The sequence below is a fragment of the Canis aureus genome, chromosome 2 (assembly GCF_053574225.1).
Source record: "Canis aureus isolate CA01 chromosome 2, VMU_Caureus_v.1.0, whole genome shotgun sequence".
Classification (NCBI taxonomy): domain Eukaryota; kingdom Metazoa; phylum Chordata; class Mammalia; order Carnivora; family Canidae; genus Canis; species Canis aureus.
The window spans coordinates 51533857-51556361 of NC_135612.1; positions in this window are offsets into that span (position 1 = coordinate 51533857).

The window sequence follows — 22505 nt, forward strand, 5'->3', positions numbered from 1 at the left end:
AGAAGAGCAAAGTATACTTATGGCATTCAGAAAGAAAGGAAATAATAGTAAGAGCAGAAATCAATACAATTAAAAACAATGGAAATAAATCAATGAAAACAATAGTGTTTTGACAAGATTGATAAAGTTCATCATCTTTTAGCCCAATGATGAACAAATTACAGCCATGGGCAGAACCCAGCCCATGTATGTTTTGTAAATAAAAGTTTTATTGGCACCAATTTGTTGATTTTCTGTAGCTATTCTCCACTACAACAGAAAGTTGAGTGGTTGAAACAGACCAAATGACTTGCATATCCAAAAATATTTACTATATAGCCCATTATATAAAAAGTTTATCCAATCTTATCTTACTCTCATCCAACTGATGAAGAAAACCAAAAAAGAAGAAATAAATATTCAACATCAGAAATTTGGAAATAATTTCGTTACAGGATTTTGTTGCAGAGCCTATAGGCATGAAAAGGATAATAAAGATACAAAACTAAAAAGAATGCCACTAATGTGACAAATTAGGTGAAATAAATCAATTTCTTGGGAGACAAAAACTACCAAAGCTCACTCAAGAGGAGGTGGATAAACTGAATAGTTATGTATGTATTGAATTGAAATTGTGGGTAAAATCTTTCTAAACACACAAAAAATCAGACTCAGATGACTTCATGAGGACTTCTACTCAACATTGAAGGAAGAAATGACACCATTTTTGCATAAGATTTTTTTTAGGAAATAGGAAAAGATGGAACATTCCCTTTCATGTGTTATAAAGCCAGAATTACCCTAAGATCAAAACAAAGGCATTACAAGACAAGAAATCTACAGAGAAATATCTCTCATAGTCATAGAACAAAAATTTTTAGTAAAACATTGGGAAATTGAGTCCAGCAAGATTTAAAAAGGGTAATGCATCATGACCAATGGAGTTTATCCCAGGAATGTGAATTAGGTTCAACATTAGAAAATCAATAAGTGTAATTCACCGCATGGATAGACTAAAGATAAAAAGCCATACAATACTCTCAATAGATGGAGAAAAATTTTTTAACAAAATTTGAAATCCATCCATGATAAACACTCTCAGTAAACTAGGAGTGGGAGGGAACTTCCTTAGAGTGATACAAGTCATCGACAAAAACCCTACAGCAAATATCACACGTATTAATGAAAAACTGATCACCTTCCCATTGGAATGAAAAAAAGACAAGGGCATCTACTATCTCCAATCATATTTAGCATCACTGGATATTCCATCTTCTGCAATAATGTTGGAGTCCTGGGGTAGTGGGTAAAATATATACAGATTCTTTAAAAAAGAAAAAATAAACCTGTCTCTATTTTCAGATTAACAACTATCTAAGTGGAAAATCTCAAAGAATCTACAAATATGCTACTAGGACTAATCAATGAATGCAGCAAGTTCACAGGATAAGAGGCCAATTATAAAGATCAGTTGTATTTCTACACACTATCAATGAAAAATTAGAAATTAATTTTTAAAGTACTTTTTACGATAGCACTAAAACCACAAGATACTCGAGCATGAATCTAACAAAATATGTACAAAATCATTGTGCTGAAAACCACAAAACAGGGAGGGAATGAATTGAAAGAAGCTAAATGGAGAGATATACTGTGTTCATGGATTAAAAGGGATAATATTATTCAAGTCAGTTCTTCTGAAATTGATTCACAGAATCGAGTAATTCCAGCTGAAATCCTAACAAGATATTTTGTTGAAATGTACAAGCTGTTTTCAAAGTTTACATGGAAAGACAGTTATAATAGCCAAAAACGATGAAAATAATAAAAAAAAAACTAAGTTTGAGGGCTCACACTAATTGATTTCAAGACTTATTGTAAAGCTTCAATAATCAAGAGAGGGTATTCTTAGTGAAAAAAAACAGACACGTGGAGCAATGAGACTGAATAAAGAACCCAGAAATAGACTCCAACAAATTTAGTCAACTGATTTTTGGCAAAGATATAAAGATAAACCAATGGATAAAGGATAGTTTTTTGACAAATCATGAGGGAAAAATTAGACATCTATAGGCAATAAAAACAAGAAAAAATTTTGACCCACTCCTTGTACCATATACAAAAATTAACTCAAAGTATATGCAGATCTAAATACCAGACTTAACACTTCTATTAGAAAAAACAGGAGCAACTCTTTATAGGTTATGAAAAAATTTCTTAGATACGACACCATAAGAATAATCAATAAAAGAAAAGATTAATAATTTGGACTTCATCATGACTATAAACACCTGTTCTTCAAAAGACACTGAATGCAATGAAAAGATAAGTCAATAAATGAGAAAATACTCATTTGTAAAACACATGTTTGACAACAGGCTTGTATTTATCCAAAATACATAAAGACTTCTCAAAACCCAATAAGAAAACAGACAACTAATTTATTTATTTATTTTAGTGAGCCAAAGATTTGAATAGACACACCACTAAAAAAGATATATGGATGACAAATGAATACATGAAAAGATTCTTGACATCATTCTGCCTTGCAAAAATGCTACTTAACCCAAAATGAGGTACTGTGGCACCTTTATTAGAAGCCACCTGAGCATCTATAGCAAGAGATAACCTCAAGAGTTCATCAACATTTGTTGAGGAAGCGCACACTATTTGTTGTAGACGACAGAGGTGACAATAGAAACAGGAAAATGGGCTGGCGGAAGATTTGTGGAGAAAATAAAAATTGAAAAGAACTAAAATATCAATACTTCTCATTTTTAAAGCCTGAAAATATACCTACCAGACAAAAGAATAGAGATAAAGAAAAATTCTTAGCCATTAAATATGTCTGACTTTCATCCTGTTGCTCTAAATACTTTAACAAAGAGATGCATATTTATTTATTTATTTATTTATTTATTTATTTATTTATTTATTTATTAATAAAGGGAGGGGCTGGGGGAGAGGGAGAGAAAGAATCTTAAGCGCATTCCACACTCAGCACAGTGCCCAGTGTGTGACTCCATCTCAGGACCCTGAGATCATGACCTGAGCTAAAATCAAAGTTGGATGCTGAACCGAATGAGCCAGTCGGGTGCCCCAAAAGATACATACTTGGGACACTTGGGTGGCTCAGTGGTTGAGCGTCTGCCTTTGGCTCAGGGCATGATCCCTGGGTCCTGGGATCGAGTCCCACATCAGGCTCCCCACAGGGAGCCTACTTCTCCCTCTGTCTATGTTTTTGCCTCTCTCTGTGTGTCTGTCATGAATAAATAAATAAAATCTTTAAAAAAAGATTTTTAAAAAACCCAAAAGATACATACTTTATAGAGTTGTCATTATGTCATCAAATAAACAAGCCTGTTGAAATCTACCGTGTGCTCAGTGCTGGGTTGGAACCATGAAGGGCACAAAAATTAGCTCTAATCCCTGCTTTCAAGTAGCTTTTGACCTCAATGAAAGGATACATTAGAAATTCATAAGTAGAAATAAAATAATAAAAAAATAAAACTGATAAAAATAATCCGATATTGAGCATGGCATAAACAATGTCCTATAGCTGTCCATGCAAATTGTCAAATGAGAGGTAACAGGCAGGTGATCCCTGTGTGCTCCAGCAGTCTGGGAAGTTCTTTTGGTGGAAGACTTTGATTTCTGTGCAAATAGGAAGAGAGGAAGTTTCATATGAAGATACACAATCAACACAATGCAGTTCTCTCTTTTGTCTCAAGTGGAAAATTCATCATTTTCCTAATGAAATAGGACTGGAAGCAGAAAAATAAATTTTGTGAGATCAGTAAAGAGCCTCTGAACAAACTTTGTGGAATTTTCCAGCCATAGACTCTGTCATTCAAAGTCCAAAAATGAATATGGTCCCGTCCAGGCTTTCTGCCCTCCTGGAAGTCTTTTTATAGCCAGAGGTAAGAATTCGACACTGCCTTTGATCCTCTGATTGTAAAGTCCTCAAAGAGCATGTAGAATGAATAACTGGCCTTATGTTAACACACCATACCCTCTGTGCCAAGATTCTTGTCCCAGATAAACAACTTTTGGCCTATCAGCCAGCCTAGACAAAGATCAAAGTTATGTTCACCGTGTCACCCTTTTCATACAAAAATATTTTGGATTGCAGCATCACTAAGCTACAAAAAACTGCTACAGCTTACCTGTGGTATCATTTATTTTTAATTCCCCAAAGCAAATAGAAAAGGCTTTCTATATTAGTCATAACTGTTCGTAAACAATAGCCTGCTGTGTTTGTCCAGCCTTAAATAGACATCCATGGGACCACATTCAAAAGGTGGTCCACAGGTCCTAAAGCACCTGTTCCCCTGGGAGAGTGATTGAGGCTGGTGCTCACCCAAAACGAGATTTTGAACAATGCTCTCCAAGGCCAAATGAAAATCAAGTGAAGGACAGCACTCAGACTCTTCATAATGCCAAGTTTCACAATAAGTTTTAGTCACCACGTTGATGATATTGGTAGGAAATAAATTCTATAGTGAAAAAGGGCATGGCTGTATGAGAACAAAAGTAAAATAATGGTAATTAGGAAATATCATTGCTTCTAGGACCCCTTCACAGTAAAAGAGCTCTGTTCATCTCAGATGCCTCCAGTAGCTACTCTGTATGCCCACATCCAGGATGGGACAAATATGTTATCTCATGTTCTTTTTTTTTTTTTTTTTTTCATAGAGACAGAGAGAGAGAGAGACAGAGAGGCAGAGACACAGGCAGAGGGAGAAGCAGGCTCCATGCAGGGAGCCTGACATGGGACTTGATCCCAGGTCTCCAGGATTATACCCTGGGCTGAAGGCGGCGCTAAACCGCTGTGCTACCGGGCTGCCCTATCTCATGTTCTTTTTTAAAAATCATTTTTAAGATTTTTATTTATTTCAGAGAAAGCGAGCATGCAGGAGCTGGGGGAATGGAGAAGGGGCAGAGAGCAAGGGAGAAGCAGACCTCCTGCTGAGCATAGAGACCAATGCAGGGTTCGATCCCAGGACCCTGAGGTCAAGACTTAAGCCAAAGGAAGAGGCTTAACCAACTGAGCCACCCAGGCGCCCTGTCACCTCATATTCTGCCTCAGTACAGCTGATTCTCAAAAAGGGGGGAAAATGACAGAAAAAGGGATAGGGATCAGGGAAAGGAAAAAGAGAAGGAGAGAGAAAGAATAACTCCAACACTACAAAAGACCAGAGAGCTCATTGCTGGGAGCAAGAATAGCAGGTGGCAAAAAAAAACCTGAGTAACGGAAGGAATCTCAAGTCAGTCCTGGGTCACTATGGGGACTTGGGAGCCCTGCATATGGTGATGAGGATGTTCAGGTGGGTTAAAGAAACTGAAGTCTTTTCTTACTGAGGAGTGACTGAGGTATATATTCCAAGTCCTGCTGAGTCAAATCTAGAGTGGATCCAACTTGATCCTTCCTGGTGGTTCCTGTAGAGCCCCCTGCCTGGAATGCCCATCCCTGGATATACACAAGCTGGTCCTGGACATTGTTTACACCTGCATTCAATTGTGTCTCCTCAAAGAGGTCATGCCTGACCAGCCAACCCAAAGCAACATTCCCAGTCACCCTCTCTGTCAGCAGGGTGGCCCAAAAGGACTCCGTGTGTGTCAACCAGAGGGATTTGAGTATGAGAAACCAGTTACAAAGGTGTTAGAAAGGCTGAGAAGTTATTAGCAACTGTGAGAAGTCCTGTGAGCTCCCCATAACTTGGAGAACGAAGAAAGGAGAAGGTGTTAGCAGAAGCCACAGGGCGAAGGAGCCCCCTCTTACACACCAGCCTATGAGGATACCCAAAGGGGGCGCTGGCCAAGTCGGCTGAATGGGTGTGGGCCAGAGTAGGAGAAGGTTTAGCAATAAGTCTGGGCATTCTTTACTTTTTTTTATTTTCTGTATATTATGATGTTTTGACATCCTAAAACCCTTTCTGGCTACAGAGACACTGCTCTATTTAGGATTCAGTGGGGAGTATGCTTTTGATATGCAAACTAACCAGTCAGAGCTGGGGCCCTCCTCTGTCTGCCCGATCTACCCCAGGAGGCCATGATCCCCTACCTGAATCATCCAAGGGCCAGGTACCAGGCAACCAGAGGCCACCCCATAGGTTAGAGGCCACCAAAGTAATTTACAGTAACCAATCCTGAATCATCTCCCTAGCCCGGCCTTGCCTTCCCCATAAGAACGTTAATAGAGGCTCGGTCTCTGCATTCTGCCTTCTGACTACTACCCATAAAGTTTCCCCATGTAGCCCTGCATGGCACGACATGCCACCTGTCTCTAAGGCCTGCGAGTATAATATAGTTTTCCCTTCTTCAGACTCTCCAGTGTCCCCTCTTATAGCAGCGCCCAACTGGCCATCATGTAAAGGAACACAGAGCAGGATTGCATGGACCAGTGAAGGGTAGTAGGGTTCATACCTGCTGTGAGAAAGAGAGAGAGAGAAAGAAAGAAAGAGAGAGAGAGAGAGCAGGACCCTCCTACTGCCTCTAAATTCTCAGCAAAGCTCCTCTTCCCTATTCTTCAGCTTTGCAGACCCCTAAAGGGTGCACCTAGCAACAGTCAGACAATAGTTTCTCTGCTCCAGTGTCCCTCCCCACCCCGCTTCCAAAACATCCCAGAGTGCAGAAAGGCCGTGGACCCAAACATGATTACATTGCCTTCGGATTTATCACTCTCTGAAGTTTTTCATTTATTTGTAGACTCACCTGTTGCCAGCCTCCTGCCCATAGAATGAAAAAGCATGAGATCAAAGACATTGATCATCTCACTCACTCCTGTTTGCTCAGTGGCTCCTCCCGGGCCCAGTGTAAGTTGGAGCTCCCTAAGTGCTTGTTCAGCAAATGAATGAAGGGAGAAGTAATGAAATGTATGGTCTGTGAAATAAATCGATTACTCATTTAAGTTGACTCTACATTGAACTGTTTCATTTCCCTACATTGGTTTAGCTATTTCTACCAAGTATTTTCCTTACAAATTCCTAATAGAAAGAAGGAAGGAGGAAAGAAGGAAGGAAGGAAGGGAGGGAGGAAGGAAGGAAGGAAGGAAGGAAGGAAGGAAGGAAGGAAGGAAGGAAAGGAAGGAAGGAAGGAAGGAAGGAAGGAAGGAAGGAAGGAAGGAAAGGAAGGAAGGAAGGAAGGAAGGAAGGAAGGAAGGAAGGAAGGAAAGGAAGGAAGGAAGGAAGGAAGGAAAGGAAGGAAGGAAGGAAGGAAGGAAGGAAGGAAGGAAAGGAAGGGAGGGAGGGAGGGAGGGAGGGAGGGAGGGAGGGAGGGAGGGAGGGAGGAAGGAAGGAAGGAAGGAAGGAAGGAAGGAAGGAAGGAAGGAAGGACAGGCAAACACTGCATGCATTGTCATGTATCATCATCGCTATTTGGACTGAGTGTCCATAAATTGAAAAACAAGCTAAGACTTTTGTGGCCCAAGAAAGCAGGCTAGTTTAACTGTGCCCTAATGCAGAAGAAGTCTTTCTGAATTCTTCCTGGTGAATGTAACTTCCAACAGCTGCCTTCTTCTGTACTAAAGCCATGTCCAGACCAACCTCCTATGATACCAAACCCTGCAGGCTTCTTGGATGTCCCTCCCTTGTCCCAACACAGGCCTTTGCACAAGCCGTACTTGATGTCTGAAGCACCCGCCTCCCTTTGTCAGTTGGCGGACACTTAACAAATGTCACAGGGTTCATGAGCCTTGTCTGGGCCTCTTCCCAGCTCTCTCTACGCTTCCTTGGATCTGCCTTGGTTTAGTCTTTATGACACAATATGGCAGTGTTAGTTTACCTCTCAGACTCTCTCACCAGAATGTGAGTGCCAGGAGTTGAGAAAGTTTGTGTTTGAATCCATCACAGTACCCAGCACAGAGGAAGCCATACATAAATATGGAAGGAAGGAAATATGAGAGAGAGAGAGACAGAGAGACAGGGGCTGGGGGCAGGAAGCAGTGGCAAGGAAGAAGAGGGGACTTTTTAAGGACACACAAAATCTCCCTCTCTGTAGGTTGAAATTATCAGATCAGTTCTCCGTAACCAATGGAACTTCAAATCGTGTTTCCAAAAGTTGAAATATCATTTAAGAAAGAGACCTGCAGTGTTCTGCCCTTTTAGACAAGCGTAAACCATTTGTATTTTTAGATACAAACCTATTTTTTTCTGTGCAAATAGGTGACACATTGCAAATCCCTATTCCTTTCAAGCCCTATTCTTTCAAATAGCCTTTCGGAAGTTTGCTGATTCATGGTGTGCTAAGGTCTCTCTTTCCACTCCTTGCCAAATGGTATAGTAACTGTCTTCACTACCAACCAGCATAAGGGCCCTCCTTCCCTGCTGCCCACAGAGCAGCTCTTGGAGGGAGTGCTAGGTTATTTTCAAGTACAAAGCATGTGATTCTGATGTGAAAAGAAAACACAGGTGAGGCACACCTCGCTCAGAGCTGCCAAGCAGTACCTCCTCCCTCCATTCCCAGAGATGCAGTGCTTATAAGCAACAGGGCCTTGTTTTAAATTTTGAGTCTCTGGTCTTTCTCTCCAAAGACTGTGTAAGATTCTAGATAACTCAGTGTACCTAGAGCCCCAGGAGAAAATTGCTGATCTAGTACCATACTGCTGTCAATTTTCCCTAGAGAGAAATATCCGTGTGTCAATATCTGTAATGCCTAGGATTCAATGTCCCTATCCAATTTCAAAATTCAAGATTTCCTTTTTTGCCTCTCGTTAATCTCCTGATTGCCAAGAATCCTCTAAGATTAGAGTTAGTGATTCTGAGATTACATTTGCAAGTTCCTTTAGCACCCTGAGATGGAATTCATCTAGGCTAAGATTTAAACTTCTTTAAACAGGTAAACATTCTCTCCCTACTTCCTTATATATCTTGAGTGACCTGTGCATTTTTACAGTTTTTTTTTTTCTCCCTGTTCTTACCATTTGAAAGCCTACTTCAGTTGCTAAGAACTCACAGCAAAATAAGTTACGAGTATCTCACTCTTCCCCCTTCCACCTGTTGAAATTACATCACCAGCCAAGGAACAGGCCGAAAGCCTCTTGCTGTAAACAAAGCCTGAAAGACTCTTTGTGTTGTGCTGAGTGTCTTTGCATGTTTCAACTGAGTCTAAGATTTTGTCTCAATGACATAAAAACCAGGTGTCTATGCTTCTCACTAGCATTTTTTTTCCCTTGCAGCATCTGTTCCTTTAAAAACCTGTGCCTATAGGCAAAAAAAAATCACATACAAAGTCAAAGGACAAATGCCCAACAAGGAAATACATTTGACAAATAAAAGTTAATATCCATAGCATCCAAAAACTCTTAAAAATTAATAAGAAAAGTACTTTTCAACCTCAATATTAAAATGTCAAAGAATATGAACAGTTTTGAGAAGAGGAAATATTAATGATCCATAAACATATGAGAATATGATTAATTTGGCTAATACCCAGAGAAAGGAAAACTCAAGTAATAGTAACATATTAACTCCATCCAATGTGTTTGTTTGAAAATCAGAGAAAGTGCTGGCAAGAGTTAGGGGAAGAACACTTGCACGCTGTGTTTCATAGGAATGGGAATACCTACAACTGTTTTTGGAAATTAATCCGGCATTGTCAATAAAATACTAAAGTACTTAAAAAAATAAAATAAAATAAAACAAGGGGCGCCTGGGTGGCTCAGTGGTAGAACGACTGCCTTTGGCTCAGGTCATGATCCTGGGGTCCTGGGATCAAGTCTTACATCAGGCTCCTCGCAGGGAGCCTGTTCCTCCTTCTATCTGTGTCTCTGCCTCTCTCTGTGTGTCTCTCACGAATAAATAAATACAATCTTTTTTAAAAAAATTAATAAAATAAAATAAAAACCTGTGCTTATCAGAAAATGTCATCTGTGTGCCATAAAACTAGAGAGAGAGATACATGGAAATATTTTTGATAAAAAGGGAATTAAGTAAATAACATGGTGGCAGGTAATACAGATATGTGTTACAATATGAAGAAGAGGCACAGAAGTGCACCTCCATAAAGTCAGTCTCCCTCCCACCTCTGTCTCCTCTGGGCCTCGTTCCCTTCTTTGAAAGCAGCTGCTATGACAAGGGTTAGGACTGTTCCCCCAGTTTCAGGCAACTCATTGAACCAGGAGCAGTGGGCTTGAAAACGCCATTTGTCTTTTCAAAGAGAGCAGAAATATAAAACTAGACCTCAACAATATGTCAAGCATCAGCTATGCACAGGCTAAGGAAATTATGGAGTTTTCTCACATTTCCTAATTCGCTTTTTCTTAGCTAAAAGTACTGATTAAGCTCTTCTTGAGACTCTCCATTTCTTGCCCTTTCTTGGCTTAAAATCCATCAAGGGCTCCCTAACGCCAACAAAATAAGATCAGTCCTCTGCAGCAGCCAATCTCTCTGCAGGCAGACGCCCTCTCCAGCCCTCTACCCAAAAGTTTGCCAGCTTCTCATTTCTATGATTCTGTACAAACTGGTTTTTGTTGCTAGAATGTCCTTAACCCTCCTGGACTTTTTAATAAGCATCTCTTCTTTCTTAAAGACATAACAAGGCCTCCTCTCCTCCAGGAAGATCTCTTCGCTCTTTTCCTAAAGTTAATTTTCTCTTCCCGTATCACACCAGTTTCTCAGGATTTATTACTGTACTTACAACACCACATTTTTCCTCATGATCAAAGAAAACCTTGCTTATTTCCAATGTATGCGATTCATCAAGGAGTTCTATGATTTTTGTTTATTCCAATCTGCTCACAGGCAGGCATACAGATGAAATTACCTCTTAAATTCTCCACTTCTCTTGAATTTGACTACAGCTTCCAGCAATAGAAAAGTCAACTACACCTCTGTGTTGTATAGCCTACTTGAATTATTTGTCTTTCTGTTTCCACGAGTGGAATATACGCTGGCTGAGGCCCAGGATCTTGGTTCATTCACGTATTACATGTCCTTTGTCTTCAGCTTCATTTCCAGGTTCTCGGATGAAGGTACCTCTTTGCTATTGTCCATATACAGCTTCCCTCAGCCCACCTTGTGCCTTTTTGTGACTATCCCTTATATCTGAAAATGGCCTTCTTATTCCATCCCTCTTAGACACATGCATATCTGATCTTTTGAAGACTGGCCAGACTACTCTGGATGTTCCTCGGTTCCTGTCCCCCCGTCCATGCTTAACTTCCTATAAGCCCCCATTATACTATGGTGCCATTACTTACTGATCTTGTCCTCACAAGTTTGCAAGCTCCTGGAAGACAAGAGCTGTGTTTACATCTTTTCATCATCTCCACAGGACTTAGAATCAGGCCTGGCACAGACTAAACCTTGGCAAATGCTTACCAACAGGAGTGGTTCATGGAGTTCCACTCCCCTCCATCTGCCTGGCTCTACCTCTACCTCAAGCTCTGATTCTTGGCAAGCTGCAGTGGGCATCTTTCCTTCCCAACCCTAACTACCACCTCAACACAGAGTTGTTTCAGGACGTCTCCTTAGTCACAGAGGAACCATGCTAGGTTGAAGTGAATGCTGCCCATCTGAGCAATACCACTCAGTGGCATCTGCTTGACCTCAGCAATGAATCAACAAATGGATTCCCTTCTCCCAGTAACCAGAAGTGAGAAACTGTTTTCATAGGATTTTTTGTTCTCATCACACCTTGTTCCAAGTGCTCTTTCTTTGGTTTCCTAACTCCAGCATCATCCAGAAGACTTCTGTGTCCTCTTACCAGATCTCATGACTCAGGCCCCCTCACATCCCTAAGACACTGATTCCTTGATGACAGCAATGGTTGCCAACCAGAGCATCAGCATTCAGATGTACCACAGGGCCTTTGACCACAGGCAGGGTGGGGCTACTGCTAGAGACACACATACTAATTGTGAGGAAAGCTTTAGTTTTACCCTAAAATATGAGTCATCTAAGAGTTATTATGAAATTAATTATCCCATTTTGGGATACTCTAGCCCTCTAAATGCTTCATCAAAAGGATAATCATGGGGGGATCCCTGGGTGGCTCAGCGGTTTAGCCCCTGCCTTCGGTCCAGGGCATGATCCTGGAGTCCCAGGATTGAGTCCCACGTCAAGCTGTCTGCATGGAGCCTGCTTCTCCTTCTGCCTATGTCTCTGCTTGCCCTCTCTGTCTCTCATGAATAAATAAATAAGATCTTAAAAAAAAAAAAAAAAGATAATCATGGAAAACTAAAGCTGCTGAAATATAAGACCGATAAATTCTGTTCTTTGTTGAATTCTGGTTTTCGTGCCCCCCCCCCCCGCACATCTATTTCTCCTTTATATCTCCTTCAGACCTAAAGATGCCAAGGTTTAGAACCAGTCCTCAGCTTTTCTGCCCTTAAATCAATAGCTTTCAAATGCCTTTTAATCATGAATCCTCTTATCCAAAAAAATCAAATGCACATTCTCAATATATTTGAAAAGGTTTATTTGTGCAGCACTGATGTATTTTAAACTCTACATAACAGCAATTATTGCTTAAAAAATAAACCGATGAGAACAATGAGGCAAACTTTAAGACTTAAAATGTTTACCGTGTGAGCTTTGGGGAGCAGGCTGTTTCATCAAACCTAGCATTCAATTTAGCTGTATATTTTGTTTCAGCTACATGGTATCTACATAATCTTGATTCTCACAGACAAAATGTCACAACAGTAACAGGTGTTTTTTGGGGGGTTGTATTTTTAAGCTGTTTTCCCCCAGTATCAAGTGTACTTGGACATTTTCACAGTTGAGTCCGTACAATATCACCCAAAGCTGCCAAGAAGCATTAGAACTGTTTACATCATAATATTTTCACTGTGGGATGTGGGCTTGAATTTACTTATACTAGTTTCCATGATTGGAAACTTAGAACAAAAGGACAAACTCACAGATCCTGCACAAAAAGACCAACTATATATCCAGAAGCAGAAAATTTAATCTAATAGCTATGCAAAATGAACTGTATTGACAACATAGCATAAGCATGGTGACATAGTTTGAAATTTATGTTTAGAATATATTCGATGGTTTGTTTTTAATTTTATTTGATTTTTATTATGTTTCTGAGCAGCATATTAAATTATTTAAAGTATGAATTTTTTTAAATTCACATTTGTATTAACTTCTGCGTATGTTTTCATGTTGCTTGAAGACCATTTTGCAAATGTATTTCTCTCATGTCCATCTCCTTCATGTAGGAGCCAAATGAATTTATGCCTCTAGTCCTGACCTCATTTGTCCTTCGATCCTGCTGAGCTGACCATCTCCTGATATCGGGTGAATACCTCATGTGAAATGAATAAAACCTCCTTATCTTTCCCTTAAATAAACTCCTCAGCTGTTTTGATAGCGCTTGGTACCTCTTTCTGCCTTTCTTCTATAACATTTACTATCTGGAGCCAAAATTTTGACAATTAATTAATTTCTGTGATACTGATTTTATAAGTAATTCATATTTGTAAGTTTTATCTCTGAACCCCTTTGTGTAATGTGAGGGCAGGGATTCCAGCCCACGCTTCTCCTATTTCCCTCATTGTCACTGTAGCAATGCTAAGTACATAGGAGGCATTTGCTACATCTTGTGAATTAAAATTGGATAAACCAAGATTTTACAGCTGATTCATGATCCTTATTCCCAGTACGCAGGGATTATAGTTTCTAATATAAAATGCACCATTGTAATAATAGCAACTTCTCACTTAAATCTCTTCTTTTTACTCAGCTCATAGTATTTCCCTGATTTCGTTGTCTTTTCCTTCAAAGGTTATCCCTCAGATGAGGGAAAAGCAGAAACTCTTGATACACAGGCCAGAGAAAACTAACACCTACTACCTCAGGCTGATTTTCAAGCTTGTGGTAAGGAAAGCCCTTCATTTTGTAATGCTAATGGAAACGAGGTAATAGACAAAGATTCCTTATAGCTCAAAAAGAATAATATTCTCAAATAATCTTCCCCCTTGCAACGTCCCTTTAGGCTGCCTGTGGGGACCCGATGACATCCAAGGCTCCTTCCAACTCAAAACGAAAAGGAACATGCTTCCAAATTTGCATCTTTCTCAATAAGCCAGGATTAATGCCTTGACTCTGGGTGATTCAATAACTTTATGCCCTTGGGCAAAGCATTTAGTCAGAGTGGATTTCTTTTTCTTATCTGTGTTTGGAAGTGAAAGCTAAAATAAATGGTGCAGGGTTTCACCAAATGAGAGGTAGCTGGACCCAGAAAACCCAAAACAAGCAATCTGTTGAAAGAGTCTCCCAAAGCTATACTGGAAAAAAAAAAGAAAAAAAAAAAACAGAAAAGAAAAGAAAAGAGAAAAGAAAAGAAAAGAAAAGAAAAGAAAAGAAAAGGAAAGGAAAGGAAAAGAAAAGAAAAATCAAATAAGAGTTATCAGTTATTATGCTCTTACTGTGTATCAGGTTAGTGCCTAGATATTTCTAGTTAATACTCATAAATATCCTACAATTGAAGTTAATCATTGTGCTCATTTTTCAGATAAGGAGAGTGACCCCCCCTTCCTTCAGGGGCACTGCTGTTAGAGCCTGTGTCTGTACTTAGCCCCCACCTGTTCAGCTCCAAGGTGTGCTTTCTCTAGCTCTCCCTCAATGCCAACTGCTCTATGAGGCTTCAATCATGGAGAAGTTCCACCTTTCAAGCACAGCAAAGTTCTGGTCAACATGCTGGTTAAACAAAAACAAATGTCAAAGTTGGTGGGTCAAGGAAGCTCTGGGTCTCTCGGAAACATGAAAAGAGAGTTTGCTGCTTAAGAAGGGCTTCTTTCAGGATGGAGAGAATTATGATCAGTCTCACTCATATACTTTTCACATGGTTAGCTAGGAACATGGTGTTCTATTCACAAGAGTTTCAACTAATTTTAAAATAATTTTGCACATAGGCTTCAGTTTCCTAAGTGAAATGTCGAGCAAGAAGAATGGTGGGAATTCATGCAAGGGGATTCTCATGAGGTGACAAAAGGACAGAGGCCTAGTCCTTGCACAGCTTCTGTGCTTTATTAACTGTTTGCTTTTCCTTGCAAAATGGCCATGTATTTGGTATTTTAAAATACAGGCTCTTTTAATCTTCTGCTGTTTCATTTCATATGCATTTTAATGGATGTGTTTAACTTGATTCTTGCCTCCTAATGTGAATTAATCCCAGAGGGCACACATTTTATTGAAAAGGGAAAATAATAAAATAAAATGACTGCGTGAAAAGTTAAGCTATTCCCGTTCTAGACTACTTAGTAAGAACGGGCTCTCTGAGAAATCCTCTTCACTAGGCATCAGTGCATGAGGCCTCAGTAGGGTGTCTACACAAAACAAAAAGAATGAGACAGAAATGTGGACTGTGTATGCAAACATTTTGGGTGATTTCATGAGATTAAAAAACAAACAAAAACAAAGAGGAAAACCTAGATAGGAAAAGCCTATATGGTTTCCAGCGAAGTTGAAGTTGGAAATGAAAACAATGTCTGCCGTCCACTTAGGTAACTGAGACTGAATATTTACTTTGGGTCTTGATATGGATCCAGGGATCATGGATAATACAAACCCCTATTTCAGATTAATGAAAATTCTCTTCTGAGGTCCTAGGGAACTAAGTAAACTGAGAGAAATAAAATGCTAGATGGTGGGGGGAAAACACAGGCAATAAAGACTTACAAACAAACACATAAATCACAGAGTATTTGCTTGGAAAAGATTGAAAGAAATATGGCAAAAACTGCTCATGCTTGTCAAGCATCCACCAAATATCAAACTGTTACTCTCCATTTCTGGATAGGGAAATGCAGCTGGCCTGTGGGATATGAGTGATTGTCAAGCACCTCCCAAATGGCCCTCTATCTCATACCTTCAGCCCTTCCTCACTGCTGTGAAGGTCTTGGAGACCACATGTTCAAAATGGCGTCACTCCAAGATAGAGGAAGGTCACCCCATATATAACAAACTTTGCTTGTGGCAAGAAATTAACCTTTCTTGCGTTAAGCCACTGAGATTGTGGGATTTATCTGTGGCCACAAAGAGGATTAGTTTACGTTGATTAATACAGAATCACTTGAGCCTTTGGATCCTCTGAAGTTACAGGGTAAGAGTTAGTATAAATATTGCTTTTCTGCTGTTATTAAAGAAGAACAAGACAAGACAAAGAAGGAATGATTGAGATGAGATATAAGAAAAAACAAACTGGCTTTTAATAGTTCTGAGACACAGAAATAGTCTGCCAATGGATAATTCTGGAATTCTTGTAGGGACAGTACAGTAAATCTATTAATAATAATATTACACAATGTTGAACCATACATATTCAAAGCATTTTCTCATGGTACTTAAATGAAGTACTGCCAGGTGCCTGAAAGTGACCAGATAATGTCAAGAGATTGGTTTCTGCCTCATAATCTTAGAATGAAAACATGTTCCATCTTTGTGCTTCTAGTGTTTGACCAGCAAGAGACTTCTCTCCAACCCATCTTTGACAAAAAAAAAAAAACAAAAAACAACAACAACAACAACAAAAAACCAGCATCCACAGCTGAAAACGACCCAAACACACCAAAGAAAGCTTGGATAATAGCCTTGGTTTATCTCATAGCATTTTGTGTCTACCCCTCAGGCAAGTAATTCATCATCACAATCTCACCAGTGAATCACAGGGCTCACACACTGTTACAAATCCTGCCTTTCAGCATGCCCAGAATGAACCATTACACTTCAACCCAGTATGAAATAATCCCAGTGGAACCAGCTGACCTGTCGGAGGGTGCCTAGATAACACAGAAAGACATAGCACTTAATGCAGTGGGGAATCTGTCAAAAACCATAAAGATTGGTGTAAAAACAAGGCGCAAGTTATTGATCTGGTATATTACAGTTGCTTTGAAAATAACTGGATCTCACTTTTGCCCTTTAATTTCTCCATCTTAATCACATTCTGTCAAGACCAGGCCATGCATATTATGCATAAAAAGGTCAAGAATACCCTTGTGTGCTGCCTGACCCAACACAGAGATGTGTCCTGGACATCAGCATGCATGAATACAAAATTACCAGCACATAGGTCACTGTGAACTGGACCAGCCAGAAAAATAGAGTCTGATGAGACGTAGCCTTTAACACAAATTTACAGTCCAAGGCATGAAAAAAGATGTCTGTAATGATACATACATTTCAGCTAACCTCTCTTTCTGTTAACTTAGACTCTAGATCCAAACATTGGGATGCTCTTCTGGGACCAATTTCTGGCCAACCTTGCCAAAGGCTGATGGCCAAACTTTGACCTAATCGTAAATGTTGTTCCACCTTTATGAGGGTTGATAATATTCAGGGGCTAATACTTTTTGAATCCCTGTATCTTTGGATTTATTGGTCTTAGGCCAATGAAACATTGGGAGTTTTGACCCTTCAAGCTACACAAAACAAGGTAGTGCCAAACCACTTGCTGATTCTCATACTCTCAATCTGGGCTTACTTTTGAAATTTTTCTTGGGGAAAAAATGTTAATTATCCTCTCTCCAGGGATTCAACATCAAAATTATTTCTTCATGCCCCTCAGGGCCACTCTGTGAGTCTCACTTCCATATCTTCCCTTTGCTTTTCTTTCTTTACTGCTTCTGTCTCTCTCTCTCTCTCCCCCTCCCTCTCTCCCTCCCTATCTCTCTCTCTACACACACACAGATGATAGATAGATAGATAGATAGATAGATAGATAGATAGATAGATAATATAAACAGTATATTTCATAAAACTTTCCTCTTCTTACAGATTTCATAAGCTTCTCTGATTGGTCTTCACAACTCATGCTATACCCGTTCCTTCATTATTCAACATCTATTACTGATGTGAAAATAAGCAAAGACCAACCAAATACGAAAACAAAAACTATTTCTGAGTTTGTTGTCACAAGGGAGTCAGCCATTATCACTTGTGTTTTGATGAGACTCAAAGGCAGACAGAGGAGTCAGGAGGCTTCCTAGTGAGAAAAGAGGAAGACTTCAGGTGTGCCCTCATTGGAGACTGTTGGCATAAGGGTGGGGAGGATTACTTGAAATGGGGCATCCTGTGTGATTGATTATGGGTTCATCCTTGGCTTTCTCTGGTGGATCTTAATTGGAAGTAGGGACAGAAATTAGGAAAACTTAAATTATTAATTAATTCCAGGGTGTTTTGGGTTGATCATTATAAGTGGTTTTGCTTCCTGGATTATCACTAGAGATAGCAATGTGGCCTCCTGCTGGTCTGACTTCCAGCAAGCAGGCTGGCTTCCTGGTTGCTTACTAAAGATAAAGGACTGGATTCCTGGACAGGTTATTGCAGGTCCTAATCCAGAGTTCTCTTTTTAGATAGGATAATGGCCATTGTTTGTTATATGGTCAGTCTCTCAATGACTACCTACTTGTGAATCAAATACTGTTCTAGGTAGGTACTGGTTGTATAGATGTAACCAAAACAGACAAAACCATTGCGCTTATATTCCAGTTGGAGAGATGACAAACAAATGTGTGTTGCATCAGGTTGTGATACGAAAAACAAAGTGGGACTGGGTGATATGAAAGATAAGGTAGTTCCTATTTTAGAGAGACTAACCAGAGAAAGACTCTTTGAGAAGATGATATTTGAGTATTCGTTCTCCTCTCTGACTTGTTATCCTTTCCTCCTCAGAGTACATGATGTTGTTGGTAAATTCCAGAGAATGCTTCATTCCTAGGTTCAAACCTACAGCATACCAGAGATGTGTGAATTTGGAGAAAGACCATAGCAACAGGGTCCACTGGTGGCTCCATCATAGACAAGCTGTGTGACATCTGACAACCCTTCCCTTGAGCCTCAGTTTCTTAATCTTTAAGATGAAAATAGTAATAGTGGATAAATAATAGTGATTTGTTGTAAGAACACCCACTACAGTGATTTGTTGTAAGAAACACTTCAGTGTTATATATATAAATATATATATATATATATATATATTTATTTATATAACACATTTGGCATATAGTAGAGAATCTTATTAGTCTTGGCATGCCCCCACTTGGCATGCCTAAGATACTGTGATCCTTTCTATGTGTCAGGAACACATTGCAAAGCCTTCATAATCCAAATAAAATATTTGGTACAGGTCCCATCATGTATCTCTTTCATTAATTGCAACGTAAATAGATGTTAATCTCTTGTCAATGGATAGACCACTTGAGCAGAATTACAGATGAACAACATGGGGTTTAGAGGTGCCAACACCCACAGAGTCAAAAATTCACCTGAACATTTTGATTCCCCCTAACCTTAACTACTGTTAATCAAAAACCTAATATAAACAGTCAATTAACACATATTTGGTATGATACATGTATCATATATATATATATATATATATATATATATATATATACAATATTCTTATGATTAATAAGGTAAGCTACAGAAAAGAATATGTTATTAAGAAAGTCATAAGGATGAGAAAATACATTTACAAGACTATTGTATTTATGGGAAAAAATCTGTGTGTAAGTGAACCCACTCAGTTAAACCTATGTTGTTCAAGGGTTAACTGTATTACCTTCAAGTAGAAAAAAGAATAAGGTGGCTGGCCAGGACCTTATCCTTGCCAGTACTCTATTGTCTTATATATATTTGTCAGGTAGTAAGAGCTGCAAGAGTCATTAACCTTTCCAGAAAAGTAGTTAACCAATCTTTACCAAGTCAGCACCTCTTCCTGGTGCCCATGCTTTCACAGAAGAAGACAGCGTATGGAGTCACAGCGGTGTATGCCTTATATAGGTCATTACAGGACTTTATAAATACCATTTTGCTGGAAAAACAGGACTATTGAGAAAGTCTGTCTTTATCATTTCAAATGACCTCATAAATTCTGAATTGTATTTTTGGAGTCATATTGGCTCCAACATTCTCATGCTACGTCAAAAGATTCAGTTGGCATATAGACTATATAAAAAATTGGTAATTATGAAAACTGTACCCTACAGAAGTGCTTCTCAATCTGTATCATGCAAAAGAGTCACCTGGAGAACCTGTTCAAACAGAAATTCCAGGAATGGGGCTGGAGTACTGGCATTTCTAACAAGCTCCCTGGTGATTCTGCTGCTGGTCTGGGGACCACACTTTGAGTAGCATACAGGCCAGTGTATACAGCATTCATATTCTCAAACCAAAAAGCACACACACATACACACACACACACACCATGTTTTATACAAAATCCAGAAAAGAAGATGTAGCTGAGACCCCTGAACATTAAATTTTCAGCATATGCCATACGTTTACAAAAACATTAAGAATGTATATTTGGAATCAGCACTGTCCTAGAAAATACAGGATGTCTGTTTCTCTGAACCGCATGCCACTTTCCCAAATGGTCTAATTAGTTCCATTTTGGAACAATGTAACAGAGAAACAATATTTCTTCTTTTCTTTATTTATCAGCATAGCAAAGTCCCAAGGAGGAAGAAAAAAAAATAACACAAAACATCAGTGCAGACCATCATCATCAACAGATGTTAGCAACATCCCTTCCCACCCTCCCCAAGCCTTGACCTTGGCCATGGCAATGGCTTTGCAGAAGTGTGGTGGTTGAGGAAAAGAGGAAATTCCCACTCCTGTCCTGGTCAAAGTTGCAATCTGAAGAAAGCCAAACAATACAAATGGAGGCAAGAAGCTTTGTCTTTGGCTATATATTGCCAGCCCCTGGGACAGGCTGTTAGAATCTTCCATCAATATTTTTAAGGATATAGAAAGATACCAACTAATCCACAGAGTTTGGCCCAGTGGGACCTTTTTCAAGGGTTATGAATAGCAGTGAATGAGTCTGGCTTGATACCATCAGGAGGAGCTACTGTTTCCTTTGAGGACTCAGGATTATCCTTTTATTTCCCTTAACTACTCAGTTGGTGTCAAATCAGTCAATGAAATTAATATCATTGAAATTGGGTATTCTCAATATCGAGATAAAAATAATACATTTGTAACTCTTCTTTCTCCTGCACCAGTCTAATAAAACCCTCAAGAACCTAAGTTATTTTTGTTTCTTTTTTTTTTTTTTTTTTTTTTTTTTTTTTTTTTTTTTTAAATTTTTATTTATTTGTGATAGTCACAGAGAGAGAGAATGAGTCAGAGACACAGGCAGAGGGAGAAGCAGGCTCCATGCACCGGGAGCCCGACGTGGGACTCGATCCCGGGTCTCCAGGATCGCACCCTGGGCCAAAGGCAGGCGCCAAACCGCTGCGCCACCCAGGGATCCCTATTTTTGTTTCTTATTCTATTTGCTGAAGTCATCAGTGTCCCTATTCTGCAGGCATTGTACTGGCACCTCTGATGTCTGCACTATCTTTTCCTGCCTCACTCTTGACTCCTCTGCAACAGTGGTACCATGTCGCTCTCTGTGGTTTCCCTCTTCGGCCTTATGGTTTATCCTAGTGACTATGTTATGTTTGAAATTGTAAGCCAAAAAGAAAAATATCTTTCCCTTTTTGTGGCAGAAACACTGCTGAATTGGAAGTCAGGACACCTGAGTCTTCATGTCAATTCTGGAACTAAATAGGGGCTGACCTTGTACAAGATATTTGACTTCTAGTTTTTATCCCCTTATACATAAAAAGAGGTACTTGGTGCCTTTTTAGTTCTAAATATGGTCAGTTTCTTCAACTGATAGAGAAGGAAACAGTATTCATTAGGTTTCTGATCTTTGTATCAACTTTTTATTCCCATTTATTTTTTAAAAAAGATTTTATTTATTTATTCATGAGAGACACAGAAAGAGAGAGAGGCACAGACACAGGGAGACGCAGGCTCCATGTAGGGAGCCTGACGTAGGACTCGATCCCCAGTCTCCAGGATCACACCCTGGGCTGAAGACGGCGCTAAACTGCTGAGCCATCCAGGCTACCTAATGCCTGTTTAAATGACATCCATCATCACCCCACAATGAAGAAAATTTCTCTTGTCTCTGAAAGGATTCTTCATATGGTTACAAAAACTGTGCGCTATATATAATTCATTCATTCACTTCCTGTTTCCTGTATGTCTAATACATATGTCATAGACAGATACAGGTAAGAACTTAGTATTTATCATGGCCTGAGAGTAAATCACAAAACGTAAGTTGTCCTCCTTTAGAAAGCTGTGAACTCAACTATGCTCTTTTTCTAATTTCCAAACTTCTGACACTGTAGCTTCCTGGATGAGATGAGATTAACAGAAAAAAACATAAGGCAGAATTTGAAATTGCTTAAGGATTGATTCATTTTGCAAGCATTGCCCGTTGTTGATTTTACACATCTGTGCCTCTGAGGCAGTCATGGAGTAACTTTTAGATTCACTCACCTGTTCTGGACTTTCTCTTTCTTACAGATATGACTGGTGCTTCCATAGTTTCTAAGAAATAGTTTGGGGGTGGCAATCTGGTTGGAAGGGAAGAGTTAGGAATTTGTATTGAGAATCACGTTCAATAGTCAATATAAACAGCTATTCATTAAAAGATGCTTTACTTCACATTTCATAGAATTGAAAAATTTTATGTATTTTTGGGGAGAGTGTAGAATAGTGGTGATA